This window comes from Triticum aestivum, chromosome 6D, assembly GCF_018294505.1.
Source record: "Triticum aestivum cultivar Chinese Spring chromosome 6D, IWGSC CS RefSeq v2.1, whole genome shotgun sequence".
NCBI classification, from domain to species: domain Eukaryota; kingdom Viridiplantae; phylum Streptophyta; class Magnoliopsida; order Poales; family Poaceae; genus Triticum; species Triticum aestivum.
Window position 1 is genome coordinate 7,978,896 of NC_057811.1, and position 15,410 is coordinate 7,994,305.

General features: G+C 41.8%; 1 pseudogene; it reads right to left on the reverse strand.

Annotated features, from left to right (window-relative positions):
• Positions 1 to 1,962: 1,962 nt before the first annotated feature.
• On the reverse strand, positions 1,963 to 5,286 carry LOC123142978 (protein Rf1, mitochondrial-like; annotated as a pseudogene).
• Positions 5,287 to 15,410: the final 10,124 nt, after the last annotated feature.

The window sequence follows — 15,410 nt, forward strand, 5'->3', positions numbered from 1 at the left end:
ACTAACTTTCAGTTTTTGGTTCAAATAAGGTTAAAATTTTGATGCGGGGCTGGGCTGAATACTAGTAATTTATTTCCAATTTTTGGAGCTCGAGCCTGTCGACGTACGCCCCCCTTAGATTCGCCACTGTTTGCTGACACTGTTTCATCATGAATATAGAAGTCACTCGTGCGCTCTCCTTCCTTTGTTACTGTTCTATGCGTGCTATGCTTAGAGAGTTGCTTGGGCTACACGGTGTGTGCCTCCATGTATGTGTAGGGCACAACAACGGAGTGCGCGGAAATGCTCTAGTGTGATGCATGGACGAAGCTGTGCTGTGTTCCTGCGTGGGTGTAAGAAACGGTGCTTGATTGGCCCAAGAAAAAGGATATGAAGACACAAAGTTACAATGTGGCCGTATGCTAAACACCTCCCCGATTCTGTTGACCTTCCATAATTTGGAAGTCAATCATCTATCTAACTAGTAAATATTGGTTGGTTATTCCAGTTGGACAGGAATATGCAAGCTCCCAGAAGAAATAGGACATCTATCTTGCTTAGAGATGTCACACAGGCGACTAATTTACCATCGTCTATCTAGAAAATTTGGTGCATCTCTTAGTTGGCGAGTTTGTTACATTTCCTGATGGAGGAATTGGCAAGATGCAAGCACTAGAGATGTTGAAACAGGTCAGAACCTTTAAGCAGCCAATTCAATTTCTTCAAGATTTTGGCCAACTACAGAATCTGACGAAGTTGGATATTGATCTTAGCGATGATCAAGAGGCCACTGAAGATACAAAAGGGGAGTGCATGAAAGCTACTGCATCTTCTCTCTATGAACGAGGGACATACAGTCTTCGTTCTTTATCTATCTGGAATTGTGATTGCAGATTATTACTGGAAGAAGAATGGTGCCCTGCTCCGCTTGGTCGACCTGGTGGTCAACCTCCCCAAGGGTTCCGAATTGGATGGGTTCCCTCGTCAACCTTCAGTAATTATGGATTGAACTGTATGAAGACCTCTGCATCCTTGGAGGCTTACCTGCTCTCCTCGCTCAGACACTAAGAGGAGAAAGACTGTTAGCGGTGAAATGGGATTCCCACGCCTGAGTGATTTCGTTTACCGTATGTGTGATGGGTACAGGAACGGGATGGAGATGATGTTTGAAGCAGGATCAATGCTCAAGTTAGAAAAGCTCTAGATTTGTTTCAGCCAAACAATGAACGAGTGTCTATTCAGTATTGGTAGTCTAAATGGTACTAGGCCTTTTGATTTTGGAATCGAGAACATCCCCTGCAGTCTCACGACTGCGGAGACAGCACTCAGCACAGACCCCAGCTGCCCTACTCTGGACTTTGTCATCTGCTAGCTATTCGGATACATACTACAGCTTATTCTTTCTCATCAGCAAGAGGTAGCCAATTTTAGTTAGTAACTCCCTATATTTATAGCTCTTTGTGCTGCCTGCTCAAGTTTTCTTCTCCTCAGCAATTGCTAGCCGTATTTCTGAGACCATTATTTATCTTATGAACTTGAACATGCATGGCTTAGGATGACACCATTTCTCCTTCTCTTTTTTTGTCCTCCTTTGGTCCTTGTTGGCAAGCTAGAAACCAAGGAAGCTCTGTTATAAACAGTTTTTCAAACTAAACAGATCCTAAATCCTTATCAGTTAGGAGTGTAAATAGTTCTGACAGTTTAACCTACCATGCATTGATTGTGGTCGTTCTTGAAGTCTAATGGAGTACAATGGTTGCCAACTTGCCATAGCTTTACTCCAAAGTTTACTCAAGTTATGAAGGGCTGAATATCTAGAAAATGACCATCAGTACAGCAGAAAAGCAAGGCAAAAGGTGCCAAGGATAACTTATTAGGACAAATCCAGGACTGACAATACTAATTAAAAATTGCAGCTTAGCTGAGGCCAAATATGCAACTTCCTTGAAGTAGTAGCCATCCATATGTATGAAACACATATAGTGGATCAACAAAATGGTGACAGTCAGAAAGTTTACTACTAGCTTGTTGGAAGAAGTACTAAAAAATCTCTAGAAAGGGTTGACAGTCAGAGAAGTTTACTACAGTTTCTCCAACGATTATTACATTTCAGACGTACTAAAAAAAGAAAAGGTTGGAAGAAGTAACCTACAAAGAGAAGTTCAACCCTCGATTAGCACTCCAGAACATCTAGGAAAAATCTCTAGAAAAGGTTTCAATCAGTGCCCTGTTCCAGAAAACAATGATATTTTTCAGGCAGTAACCCCTTATATTCCTGACATTTCCCCACTGAAGCAAGTGCAGTCAACAAGCTAGTTGTGGAAGCTTCAAGGGTGAAATTCCTCTCATCAATTTTAGACAAATAAGTCCCAGCCCTGGGCATCTCCCCTTTCTGAAGTAACCTTCTAACTATAGCATTTAGCATGCAGGAATTGGCAGGATAACCATTCTTCTCCATAGAAAGGAATAGATCATCAGACTCCTGTAGAGAACCTTCTTCTATAAGTTTTTGTATCATTAAGCTATATGTAACAACATCAGGAACTAATCCTTTGGCCCAGATACCGTCAAACAAATCTTTTGCTTCTTCCTTCCTGCGACATTTAAGCAACGCACCAATCATAATATTAAAAGTGATAACAGAAGGCTTATCCTTCCTTTCCAATATCCCCCTAAAAACAACCAATGCATCATCTATCTTTCCATTCTTAGAGTAACCATCAATCAGTATGTTATAGGTGATAACATCTGGTTCCATGCCAATTGAGACCATATTGTCAAGTAACTTGCTCACTTCATCCATCTTACCAACAAACAAGTATCCACCTATCAGTGTGTTATAAGTACATACATCAGGCTTCACACCCATGTGTACCATCAGGTCGAAGAGATCTTGGGCTTCCATAACCCTTTCATTTTTGCAAAGGCGGTCCATAATTGTGTTGAAGAACACTGTGTCGGGACAGATGCCGCGATCCAACATCTCAGAAAATAGTTCACCAACCTTCTCCCATTTGCCACAAGAACAGAAACCACTAATAAGGGGGGGTGAAAACTATGATATCAGGAGCTAATCCTTCAGTTATCATTTGATTGAATAGGGACATAGCATCATCCATTCGGCCAATCCTGGAAAGCAAGTTTACAACCACTCCATAGTTCGCTACATTAGGGTTCAATCCTTGCTGCCGCATTTTTGTAAATATATGCATTACCTCACTAACCATTTCTTCTTGAGCACATGCAGATATGAGTATGTTGTAGACATGATGATCTGGTGCAATACCATTTTCTACCATCAAATCAATGAGACAATGCATATCATGAAAAGATTTTTCCATAGCATACCCATGCAGTAGAATACTGTAGGTAGTAACAACCGGTTTTTGGCCCAAACCGATCATAGAATCAAATATTTTCCTAGCTTCTGCGCACCTTCCGCTCTTGCAAAGATAATCCATCTGTATATTGTAAGTTACAATATTTGGTTGAACACCATTTCTAGACATTTCCTTGAAAATCCGATCCACCTCTTCGCACTGTCCTAATAAATAATATCCATGTATCAGACAATTATATGTGGCAGCATCTGGCAGAATTCTTCTATCAAGCATCTGTTGAAGAACCTCCTCAGCCTTGTCCATTGCATGAACCTTGCACATGCCAGAGATGATGGAAGTACAGGTCACAACATCCGGTGATATCCCCTGACGCAGCATTTCAGAAAATAGGGTGTAAGCTTTGCCCACCTCACCCTCTTTCAACAGGCCATCAACTACGGTGTTATAGGACACCACATTAGGTTGGCAGCTACCTCCATGCTGTACCATCATGTGAATCAGCTCAAGAGCCTCTTGGCTTCTCCTTTCGTTGCAAAGACCCTTGAAAAGAATGTTGTAGGAGAAATTGTCGGGTACGCAGTTAAACATGGGCATTATTCGGAGTACGATGTCCATTGCATAGCTGGTCTTCTTCTCCGCACAGATGGCCTTGAGTAGGTGGCTGAAAGTGACGATAGCATCTGCTGCAAATCCCATCTTGATGATGTGGCCCATGGCAGCGAAACCGAGGTCCAAGCGGCCAGCACGGCAGCAGCAGTCAACGAGGATGGTGTACGTCATACTGTTTGGTGCCACATTGGCACTTGCGACGCGGTTGAAGAGGGAGACGCCGAGCGCAGGGGAATCACGGCCGACAGTAGTAACGAGATAGTTGATGGCACGGATCGAGGAGGACCCAGCACACTGGAGCAATTCGTCAAACAGGTGGAGTGCATCCTCGGTGCCAATGTCTCCGGCGTGGTACCGAGCCTTGATGTTCTGCTCCAAGATGCGTCTGTCGACGGGGACAAAGTGGCCGCTCATAGCTCCACCTGGCCGGAAGAATCCCTCGAGGGGATAGGATGGCGCCGCCGCCGCTCACCACCGGCGCAGCCTGGGCATGAACCTGGGGTTAGAAGGAAGGAAAGCAGAGCAAGATGGACGAGATGCCAGGATGCCCACCTTCGAGTTGCAGCTGCTGCAGTAGGTAAATGCGCTGTACAGGAGATCTGGCCGCCGGCGAGCTGGTCGACACGGCCGCAGCGTTGAGGGGGAGATCTCCGCGCTCGGTGCTGGCTGCGGCGGCCCTGACGAGAATACGGCCTTCCGTCGCCGCGCGCTGCGTCCCCGACGCCGGTGAGGACGACCGGCACCACTCTGTACTTCCGCCGCCGCCACTGGCCCTCTTCCCCCTGAAGAAGTGGCCTTCTGTTGAATAAAAACATCTACCACCCAGGCGCAATCCGCGCCCTCAACCTCCCAGCACACATCTACCACCGCCACCGACACGCCATTGGCACCACCAGCCGCTGGCCACTGCAGAGCGGGTCACCCACGAGCCCAGGACCGCATGCAGCCTCCATCGCACTACAGGCCACCGACACTAGATCGGCCAGATCTAGCCGGACCGTACCATATGGCACAGCCTAAGAAAGACGCCACCCGCAGTCGCCGCACCGCCTGCGGGCTCCCAGAGCGCCGAAGCACCGCCACCAGAGGGCCACACCGCCGCCTCGGCCGCTGGGCCCCATGTGAGCCCAGCACCTCCGCATGCCCAGGCGTCCTACGCCAGCCTGAGAGGCGAGAAAAAGGGGAACGGAGAAGCCCCACCGCCGCCCCGGTCGCTGGGCCCCATGTGAGCCCAGCACCTCCGCATGCCCAGGCGTCCTACGCCAGCCTGAGAGGCGAGCAAAAGGGGAACGGAGAAGCCCCGCCGCCGCCCCGGACGCTGGGCCCCATGTGAGCCCAGCACCTCCGCATGCCCAGGCGTCCTACGCCAGCCTGAGAGGCTAGCAAAAGGGGAACGGAGAAGCCCCGCCTAGTGAAGGGAGTATTAAAGATCAAAAAATGCATGCGCACTATATTATGGAATGAAGGGAGTATTAAAGAGTAGAAACCGCCTAGTGACCGGTCAATGCACAATTGTGGGGGGTGTGGGTACAAAATGTAATTGGAGTATATTATTTTAAAGAAAACAATACGTGATGGTAATTTGTTACCACTTCGTAAGGGACATTTAAGTAAAAAGTCCAAAACAAAGCTTCAAGTTGTAGACGAAAGATAAACCAAACTCTGAATTTTAAATCCCGGAAATTGGCACTTTGAACTTGTAATCCCGGTCTATTTTACACCCTAGACCTACTTGGCACACAGGGAATACTAAAATCCCAACCGGGATAACCTGCTACTCTGACAGACGAAAATTTGGGCTGACCCACTATACCACAACAAGAATTTGTGAGGTTTAAAAAATGTTTGCACATTTTTAAAATTGTTCAGAAGTTGAAAATGTTCATGTTTTCTATTTTTGGCACAAATTCAATTTCCTTTTGCGGTTTTTTTAAGTTTGGAATTTTTTAATTCATTTCACATTTTTTTAACTGTCCGTGATTTAAAAAAGCAAATTTTTCAAAAAAATGTTCAGAATTCCAACAGTTTTTCACATGATATGATTTTTTTTCTTCCGATTTTCAAAAATTGTGTCACAAATAATGTTTTTGGAATTTCATAAATTATTTGTCTTTTCGAAAACATCGAACCGTCAAACTTCAGAAACACTTTTTTGGGGCAAACAAATATTGAAAACGTAAACAAATTTGGAAATGTCCGAACATTTTATAAAGTGTGAGCACGTTTTCGAAATTCTGAATACTTAACAATCAATTTTGAAAAAGCAAGCACTTTTTGAAACATATTTTTTGTTGAAACCGGAACAAAATTTTAAAATGCAAACACTTTTTTAAAATTCAAAAAATGGGAACAAAATTTGAAACCTGAACAAATGCGTACAGAAATGTTGTGCCATCTAAAAAAATATAACGAGTTCAGAAAAAAGTACGTGGTATTTCGAAAAAATGTATGTACAATGTAAATAGTATTCATGTGATTCAAACAAATGTTTTGTTCATTCAAGAAATGTAACATTTCAAGAATGTTCATGTGTTTCAAAAAAGTGTGCTTGTGACATTTTCAGAAAGAAGTGTATACAATGTAAAAAAAGTTTGCATGATGTAAATAAATGTGGCATGCCCTTAAAAGAATATACATGACATGTATTTGAAAAAAGTGTATACAGTTTTAAAAATGTTTAACAATGTAAAAATAATGTTCATGTAGTTGTATAAAATATTTACTGTTGTTAAGAAATGTAAAACGTGTATTTGGAAAAAGATTACCGTGTATTCAATTTGTTTGAAAACATGTAGTTAAAAAAATTGTAAATAACGTATCTGAAATATGTCGAAAGCATATCAAAAAATATTTGCGCTGAAAATTTACATTGGGTACTGAGAATAATTAGACATGTGTAAAAAAGAAAACTGGTTACCGGTAAAGAAACAAAAGAGAATCGAAAAAGAAGACAATGTGAAGAAAATCCAGAAAAGAAACCAAAAGTATAACGAAGAAAGAAAAACCAGTGAAAAACAAAGTATAACGAAGGAAAAAAACCAAAGAAAAAAAAGAAAGAAAAACCAGACCAAGGCGAGAGACTGCACTAATGGGCCGGCCCAATTCAGCGAATACCCGCTAGATCCTCTAAAGGTTCAAAATTGAGCGGGGTCAGTGAGTTTGGTGTGCTGATTTCAAGAATTGGGAGTTCAAGGTTTGATTTAGCCTTTTCCTATAAATTCAAGGTTTGGACGGTCAACAACCACTGACACAAACATGACACCCCACGACGAGTATGTGTGACGTCCCGGCTGCATGCATCGACGTTTGTGCTAGGTGTCGCGGCCACACTTATTATCCATCAATGAGCAGGCAACATGACGCACTAGCATCCCTATCCGCTGTCGGCGTGTGACAGAGCCCAAGGGTGCTAGGTGGCTTGGACGGACGACAACTGTTGAGGATCAGATCTAAAACCATACCTCAACTCCTCATCTCGCCACCTTTCTCCGGGTTGGAGCTGGTAGCCCCCAATGTCGTCATAGCACAGTTGACACCATCGTAGCTGAGGACAATTAGTCAAATGCCACCTAGATATTGTTTCATCATGTAGCAACGCACGGGTATTTAGCTAGTATATGTTGTTTTAAACTAATAATACATGTTTGTTTCCCTAAGAAAATACATGTTTGTTTATATTTCAAAGATCCAAAAAATAGATAATGTGTGTGTTCATGATTATGGTGATCATGGAACATATCCAAACATATTGATGCCACAATGATCCCATTTTCCCCTTTCCTTCGTGTTTTCGGCATGAAAATGAGTAAAAACGTAGGTCAATTGTTGATTTGGGTTCTTGGATCTGAAATACCTCGATTTGAATCACCACCTGAAAGAAATTTAAACATCACAACGCTCCAAACCATGGAAAAATTATGAACCAGCAAATTTCTAGAAAGCAAAAAGAAACCTAAAAAGTGAAATCGTTTGAAACATGAAATATGTTGAAACCTAAATGATTTGCAAAACCTATCGAACATGTTTGTAAGGGAACAAAGATGCCTTGTCCATGTAAGGCAAGCAAAGGGATAAATATTTTCACCAGTTAAAATAGACTATATCTCACTTGCTCTTTTTCATGAAAAGAAGAGGTAAGTTTAGTATCCATAATTGATCTGCATGAACAATTTAATCTTTTCTAAAGGATTTACTGCAGCGAACATCTTTCTTGACCTAAAAATGAATGAAGGTCAAATTGGCGTGGGATGTGGAGAAAATGTGGTTCCTACATCCTACTAATCTTAATTCATTCAACATATATATCCTAAGTTCAATTTTTGAGAAATGTTTTCAAATATATTTTTTCTATCTTATGAAACATCAATCATATATGTACCAATAAAGATGAACATTAGATTGCCCAACCCAACAGCATATTCATAGGTGACATGCACCTTTGACACCAAGCGTTTGTTTCTCTCTCTTGCTTGCTTCATCTTGCTTATTGACCATCTTTGACATCAAGTATTGATTTTCCTATTGCCTCCCATACCTAAGCCTAATTGTTGTTGCAGTATATGCCTTAAGTTTATTTTATGTAGGCACAGGGGCAAACGAAAATTGTGGAAAGACAAGCATGAATGGAGATTGGTTATACAATCATACTATGCGGATCTCTTTTTTGCTTATGCGAACATTCAAATGAGATATGTCCACGGGACATAACAGACAAGATGGATATATATGAGGTGCATGAGTAGAGTAGACTTTAAGAAGAAATAAGGACCGAGCAAATGACAGTAACAAAAAAATGTAGCGGCTAGTGGGTGGCAGGGTACATGCACTAGGAATATTATCACAAATATGGCTTTAAAATGACTCTGCGTGACAATTATAGTATGAACACTGGTACATATTGGTACATGGATCACCATTTGTAGGGCCTGGGCAGAGGGAGGGAGTACATCACCCGGTGCGTGGATATATACATTGCATCCAATGTTCAACTAGCAAAAGCGAGATAGCAAGTTCTTCGATAATCAACACATACTTTTTTGCTGGTATGAAAATTTTGCAGATAAGAAATACAGAGGAGTTAGTGGCTTGGAGAGACTAGAAAAGAATGGAAGAGATCCTGAAAGTATATTTGGGAGTAGGAGGCATCCAGGACAACACGAACAGACATTCAGACGTATGTTTAGAATAGTTCCGCTGCTGTGGACAACCTGGAGCTGGAGCACATCACGGCTGCTAACAACAGCCGGGAGGCAGAGAATGTCACTTCTGACATTTGGCTAGACCCTGAAGACGGCGACAACCTCGACCTACAGGTACCTCATGAAACTCGTGATCATGCCATGCCAGCAACCCCAAAGGTGTTGTTCAACACTGACAAGATCAGCGACTTCGTGACCATGTTAAATTAGTGATTGGTTGACGCTGCTTCAAGTCACGGACTAGTCTCTTCTTTTGATCAGGCTGCGGCAGGGATGGTAATATCATAGTTCTTCGGCGGTTTCTCAAATCTAGCGTCTCAATTAGGTGGCGTCAGAATGTACATTGCTGAAGAAATATACACCATGTCTATTAAATCTACATTTTTCTGTACTTACGATGATTATTGTTTGATGTGTGGCTTGTCATAGTTTGGTTGTGAGTCTCCATATCTGTCCATCAGCAACTTCTCCCATCGATTGGTGGTTGGACCTGGATGGCTCTGGTGAAGTTGTGATTAACTTCTGCTGGTCATATTGGTCTTCCGACAGCTTTGTAAAACTCGATTTTGTCATACAGAAAACAACTTTTATTAGGAAATGCCATCATGGCTAGTCATAGACAGATACGCATACCACTGGATGGAAAGACAGAGTGTAGGGGAACGCAGCAGAAAACAAAAAATTTCCGACCTACGCACCAGCCCAGGACCACTATGGAGACTGCATACAAGGTTTGATCTTTTTCGTTACCGACTCGTAGCGCAGCGGGAAGTAGAGTCGATGACGATCGGTGGTGCAGATCCCCGCAGCTAGGATTTACAACCTGCCAACCGCAAGGATGTATACCCTCATCTGCCCCTAGGACAGCCCTCCAGGAGGACCTTCGAAACTCGAACGGTCACTCGGACAGCCCTTCGGGAGGACCTTCGAAACTCGGACGGTCACACGGACAGCCCTTCGGGAGGCACTCACGAACTAAGACCGAAACTACGATCTCTCTACAGAGTTGCACACATACGGTGTCCTCTATCCGGCAGGGCTTCGCCGTCCAGAACTAGTTCCTGCCGGAACCCAGACAGCCTTACGGCTCTACGAAACTCTTTTCGTGGGAGGGAGAGAAGAAGCCAGATAATGCATGGCATGTGTATGAGAGCAAGGGATGAGTGTGGAGGGCTGCCCCTCCACCTCTATTTATAGGAAATCCCAAGGGGGTAGGGTAGTTTCACAAAAAACCCAAAATGCACATGAATGAAGTCCTTCCACAAGGACCTAGGAGTGAAACCAAGGAACAAGAGGGTCCCCAAGGAGGGATACCCCATGTGGCCGGCCACACCCCATGAGGGGCCCAAAAAATGGCTCCTATCCATCCATGTCATGCCTAAGATCTTTTGGAGCAAAGCCCCAAAAGGTGGCTTTCCATAAAGTAACCATAAAGCTGATTTTCACTATTCACGACGACATTTTTCAGCGTCTAATCGAACTGAAAATATTTATGTGGGCTAAGAACATTTCCAGTACCCACTAAAATGATTTTCAACGCGTTCCGAAACAATTCTGGTTTTAGTGATTTTCATCTGCGAAACGCATCTGAAGTGGCTCCGGCAGCTCCGGAACATTTCCGGTTTTTATCTCAGAAAATTCTAAAAAGCTTCCAGAATGATTCTGGCATCCTCCAAGAATTATCAGGCATGTGCCGAAACCAATTTGACTTAATGGTGTATCCCGAAACAACTTTTCGGTATCATCGAAACTTATCCGATGACCTCTCTCTGCGGTACGATTCCGCTATCCGAAACTTTTTCGGTGATTTTCTCTCAAACTCCCTGTCTAGTATTCAGCAGATAGATGACCCTTAAGCGTGTGACCCTATAGGTTCGGTGAAGTATAGACATGACCCGGAACCCCTTCCGATCAATGATCAACATCGGAGCCGTGGACACCCATATTGACCCCTATACCCACACGAATAAATATTCGAGTGAACCTCCAGTTGCCGTGTGCTATTCCTGTTGCTTCGCGATATGTTACAAATACCCGAGGTGAGACATGTTGGCATTCCCGTGGATCAACAACTTGTCCACTATGCTAGTTACCTCGTTACCGGTATTGTTCTCTTTTCTCGTTATCGTGTTCCGGCATCCCCATGATCAAATCACAAAGTGTCTGGCCAGACGATGATGGATACCATAACACCGAGAGGGCCCATAGATATCTCTCCATCGTCGGAGGAGCAAATCCCAATCTTGAGCTATCAAGTTACTTGACACACTTTTCCATGAACCCGTAAGCCGCCGTAATAGCCACCCATTTACGGATGACGTTTAACAAACCCCAAAGTTCATGAAGCAAGCATGAAGAAACTCGATACTCTCATGGTCTAAGGAGTCATGCAAACGTTAACCATCTCTGTGTTATGTACCAATAAACTTGTGACGAATGAATCTCATAGCATAACATCATGCCGGGTCGATTCAACACAAATGTTCTCTTAACATTATGCCCTCAAGGTTGGTGACATAGACATGCCCATGATCAGGAAAACATAACCATCATGCAACACTTGAGCTAGTCTTAGAGGCCAGACTAGGAATACATTTTACCGTTTATTATTCCACACGTGCATATGAGTCTTCCTCCGAGCCTCGTGGTTATTGCAGACTCGAGAACCATAGCAGTTATAGCATGGAACATAAACATAATTATGAACTCGGAGATAAATAATATCATTTATTATTGCCTCTAGGGCATATCTCCTACAGACTCCCACTTGTACTAGAGTCAATAATCTAGTTAATGCTAATGCACTTTACACCTGTGGCACACCGGTGTAAATATGCTTCGCTTGTGGTATAGCCTGATGTCCAACGGATCTGACGACTTCAGTTCCGTGTGTATCTTTGCATGTCCTCGCGTTTTCACGTTTTCACAAAATTCATATTTTGTGTGGACTTGGCTTTGTATGTATATGAAACACAGGTCGAACCTGGATTCCTCAGACTGAGTTATGGAGCAACTACCTGCAGTAGTGTCCCATTGTCAAAAGCCATCTTGGAACTATACTAAGTTCATGAATGAACTATATTATTCAACATCTTCTTTGTCGCTTCTAAAGCGTCAACATACTTAGCCCTTGTTATAGAATTCGCCACAGTAACTAGTTTGAAAAAATTCCAACTAACTGTGCCACCACATTGTGTGTTACACAAAAACCTTTAACTTAAATCGAAAATCGCACGGTGAAAAGATGAAGACTATCGATGTAACATTTTACAACGAACTCTTCATGATCTCCGCTTGCAAGAAAACATATCATCAATACTTACTCTAGTACTCAATGACATCTTTCACTGTTGTCCCACGATCAGTACTTTGATCACTTTAGTATCCATACTCGCAACACCTTGGGAGTATCGGACATATCTGGTTGTTTTACATACCATGGAATACATGATTAATCCAAACACAAAAGTGTTTGGAATCTGCATTATGTATTTTACTCATCAGTGTTTTGGGACACCGAGTCTTGCAAAAACTCTTTCCATGTGACTTTGGCAAGAATCACTCCTTGGCGTTTTAAATGCTAAAAGGTTTTAGCATCTTGTCAATATGTATTCATTGCTTAGCCCCATTAGGTAAATCTATCTCCATAGATCATCATGCCTAATATTGAGGCTATTTAGCCTAAGCACTTCATCGAAAAACTATTTTCAAATGAAGTCCTAATTCGTGTCAAGAAATTTATTTCCAATTACCAATGTGCCAAGCACATATGGTTTTTAGAAATATTATTACGCTCCCACTTACTTTCTTGAATTACAAGCATCTTCGTTACCCATTGATGAAGTCAAAACCCCTTTGCCCATTTCATCAAAACACGAAGATTCCAACTCCATTTTGCTCTCTTCTGTCCATTGCTAGAACTCTGAAGTTTGCATACCTACTAGCATCCTCTGGATCGAAAAATTACTTTGGACTGTATCATATACAAGTCCTAGCTTTCATTTCCATCAGATGGAAATCCTTTTATCATCCATGTTTCATATCTCATGATTGAAATATGTATTAATTGCTAGTTCAACCCGAACCGACTTTAAGCATCTCTACGATGAAAACAACCTCATCGTAGTCAACTCTTGAACTTGTTATTTCAACAAGTCGAACTTTATGGATAAAACATTTTTATCCGTATCAGTTTTAAGTTCCATAAATATTCGTTAGACTCTAAGTCTTCCGAAAGGTGTATCAAGGTTTAAATCTTGAATCACTTATATGGAAACTAATTCGGGTTGTATTGGCATTTAGCCAATTCCGGAGTCAGGGCCCATCAACGCTTCCTTGTGTATCGTAGGTATAATGTTGTCTAACAACAATATCTCGTTTGCGCACCTGAGAGGTTTGCACGAGCCTTGCCTACGTGGTTCAGCTGCAAGTTCGACCGAAGTTCATACATTTTATTGTAGAGACTTCCGTATCAGTCGCAGTAGGAAACTCTGGAATTACTTCCAAGGTCTCTTTCCTTTGATCTGATGACGTAGATACTGTTTATCTCGTCGAGTTGCACTATTCTCCCATTCACCTTTTTGAAAGAACCATTCTCTTGAAAAGCACACCGTTTCGTGGCAAAACTATTTGCCTCGGTATAGTGAGGGAGGAATACCCAACATTTTGGTATAACCTACAAAGTAGCACTTGTCTGATTTGGAATAGGTTTGTAACCTTTTACACAAGCCCCATATTCCAAATGTTAAGAAAAGGTATAACATGGTTGGGCGTACCATACCATGGCTTCATTTCAATAGACCCGATGTAGCTCTTTTCAGTGTAAAAGCCGCAATCTTTAAAGCATCACTTTAAAAGGGATAATGGCAAATTTATTTATGTCATCTTTGACCTTACCATGTCATAAATGGTTTGATTACATCTCCACAGACTTTCCACTTGCAGTGGTGTTCCGGGAGGTGCAAGTTATGAAACCCCTTTCACAACTCATCAGACATTCGGTAAACATGTAACTCAAATATTCCTTTGTGCAATCAAATTGCAGAAACATAATTTTCTTGTTACAATAACTTCTACTTCATTTTTGAAAACCTTTTGAATGATTTCAAAAGATCCAGACTTACGTCTCATCAAGTAAATATCCATATATCTACTTGAGTCATTTCTGAAGATAAATAAATCCACTAGTAACAACACTTATCGGACTACACACATCAAATGTATGAGCACTAATAAGTTTGTTGTTCGTTCCTTATGGCCTGTGAACGGTATTTTAGTCACTTCACTTTTCGGAGGAAAGTTGCAAGTTTCAGATGATTCAAAATCAAAAAGACTTCAAAATCCATCATAATGGAATTTTCCATGCGGGTTTCTCCAATGTGACCAAATGTAGTGCCACACTTGTGTGGTATTCTTTTAGTCTTGCGACATTTAGCGTCAGTGTTATGGATGTATCATATTTCCATCAATATTCATAACATACATGCCATCTTGGATGGAAGCATGGCCCTTCATGTTATTCATAATACTTAACAACAATTTTTGTTTTTATGAACAACTCTTTTGCAACAAACATTGTGCAATGGGCTAGCGTGTATGAAACTCTAAAATGAATTATGAAAGTAAACCCAGAGGTATTGTATTATTATCAATATTCATAACATACATCTCATTCATAATGAAAGTATGGCCCTTGTGTTATTCACAACATCGAACATAAAAAGTTCTCTTATGAACAACCTTCTTGCAAGATACCTTATGCAATGGGATAGAGTTTGTAAAACTCTAAATGAATTATGAAAATAAATACAGACGGCAATACACCGATGGAAGGTATAGTAATATTTACTATGTTCCCTGTGTATACCTTAACCTCATTTCTAGCTAGTCTTTCAGGCCATAGTAGTTCTTACATCGAGTTGCAACAGAATGCAATCGAGCGGGCAATTTTGTGATGAACTCACAATACCCAAGAATTGGTGATTAACATGTTTAACCATAATTCGCAAGAACTATATCTTTGACCAGCCTTCTATACATCAAAAACTTGTATGACATTCATACATGAGCTGGATATTCCAGTCTTCTTTCCTTTTGCCTTTATACTTCTAACAGTTTAACTTTTAGTATTTCTCCTACTCTCAGAAGAAGCACCCAACTTAAGAGTGGCATTAGCCCCGGACTTCCTAGGCGTGTAAGTCATACTAACACCCTTTGGACACTTCCTTTCTCTTTAAGTTGTTGTTTTATTCACCTTTCATTATATGACAGGCATTCTTCTGGA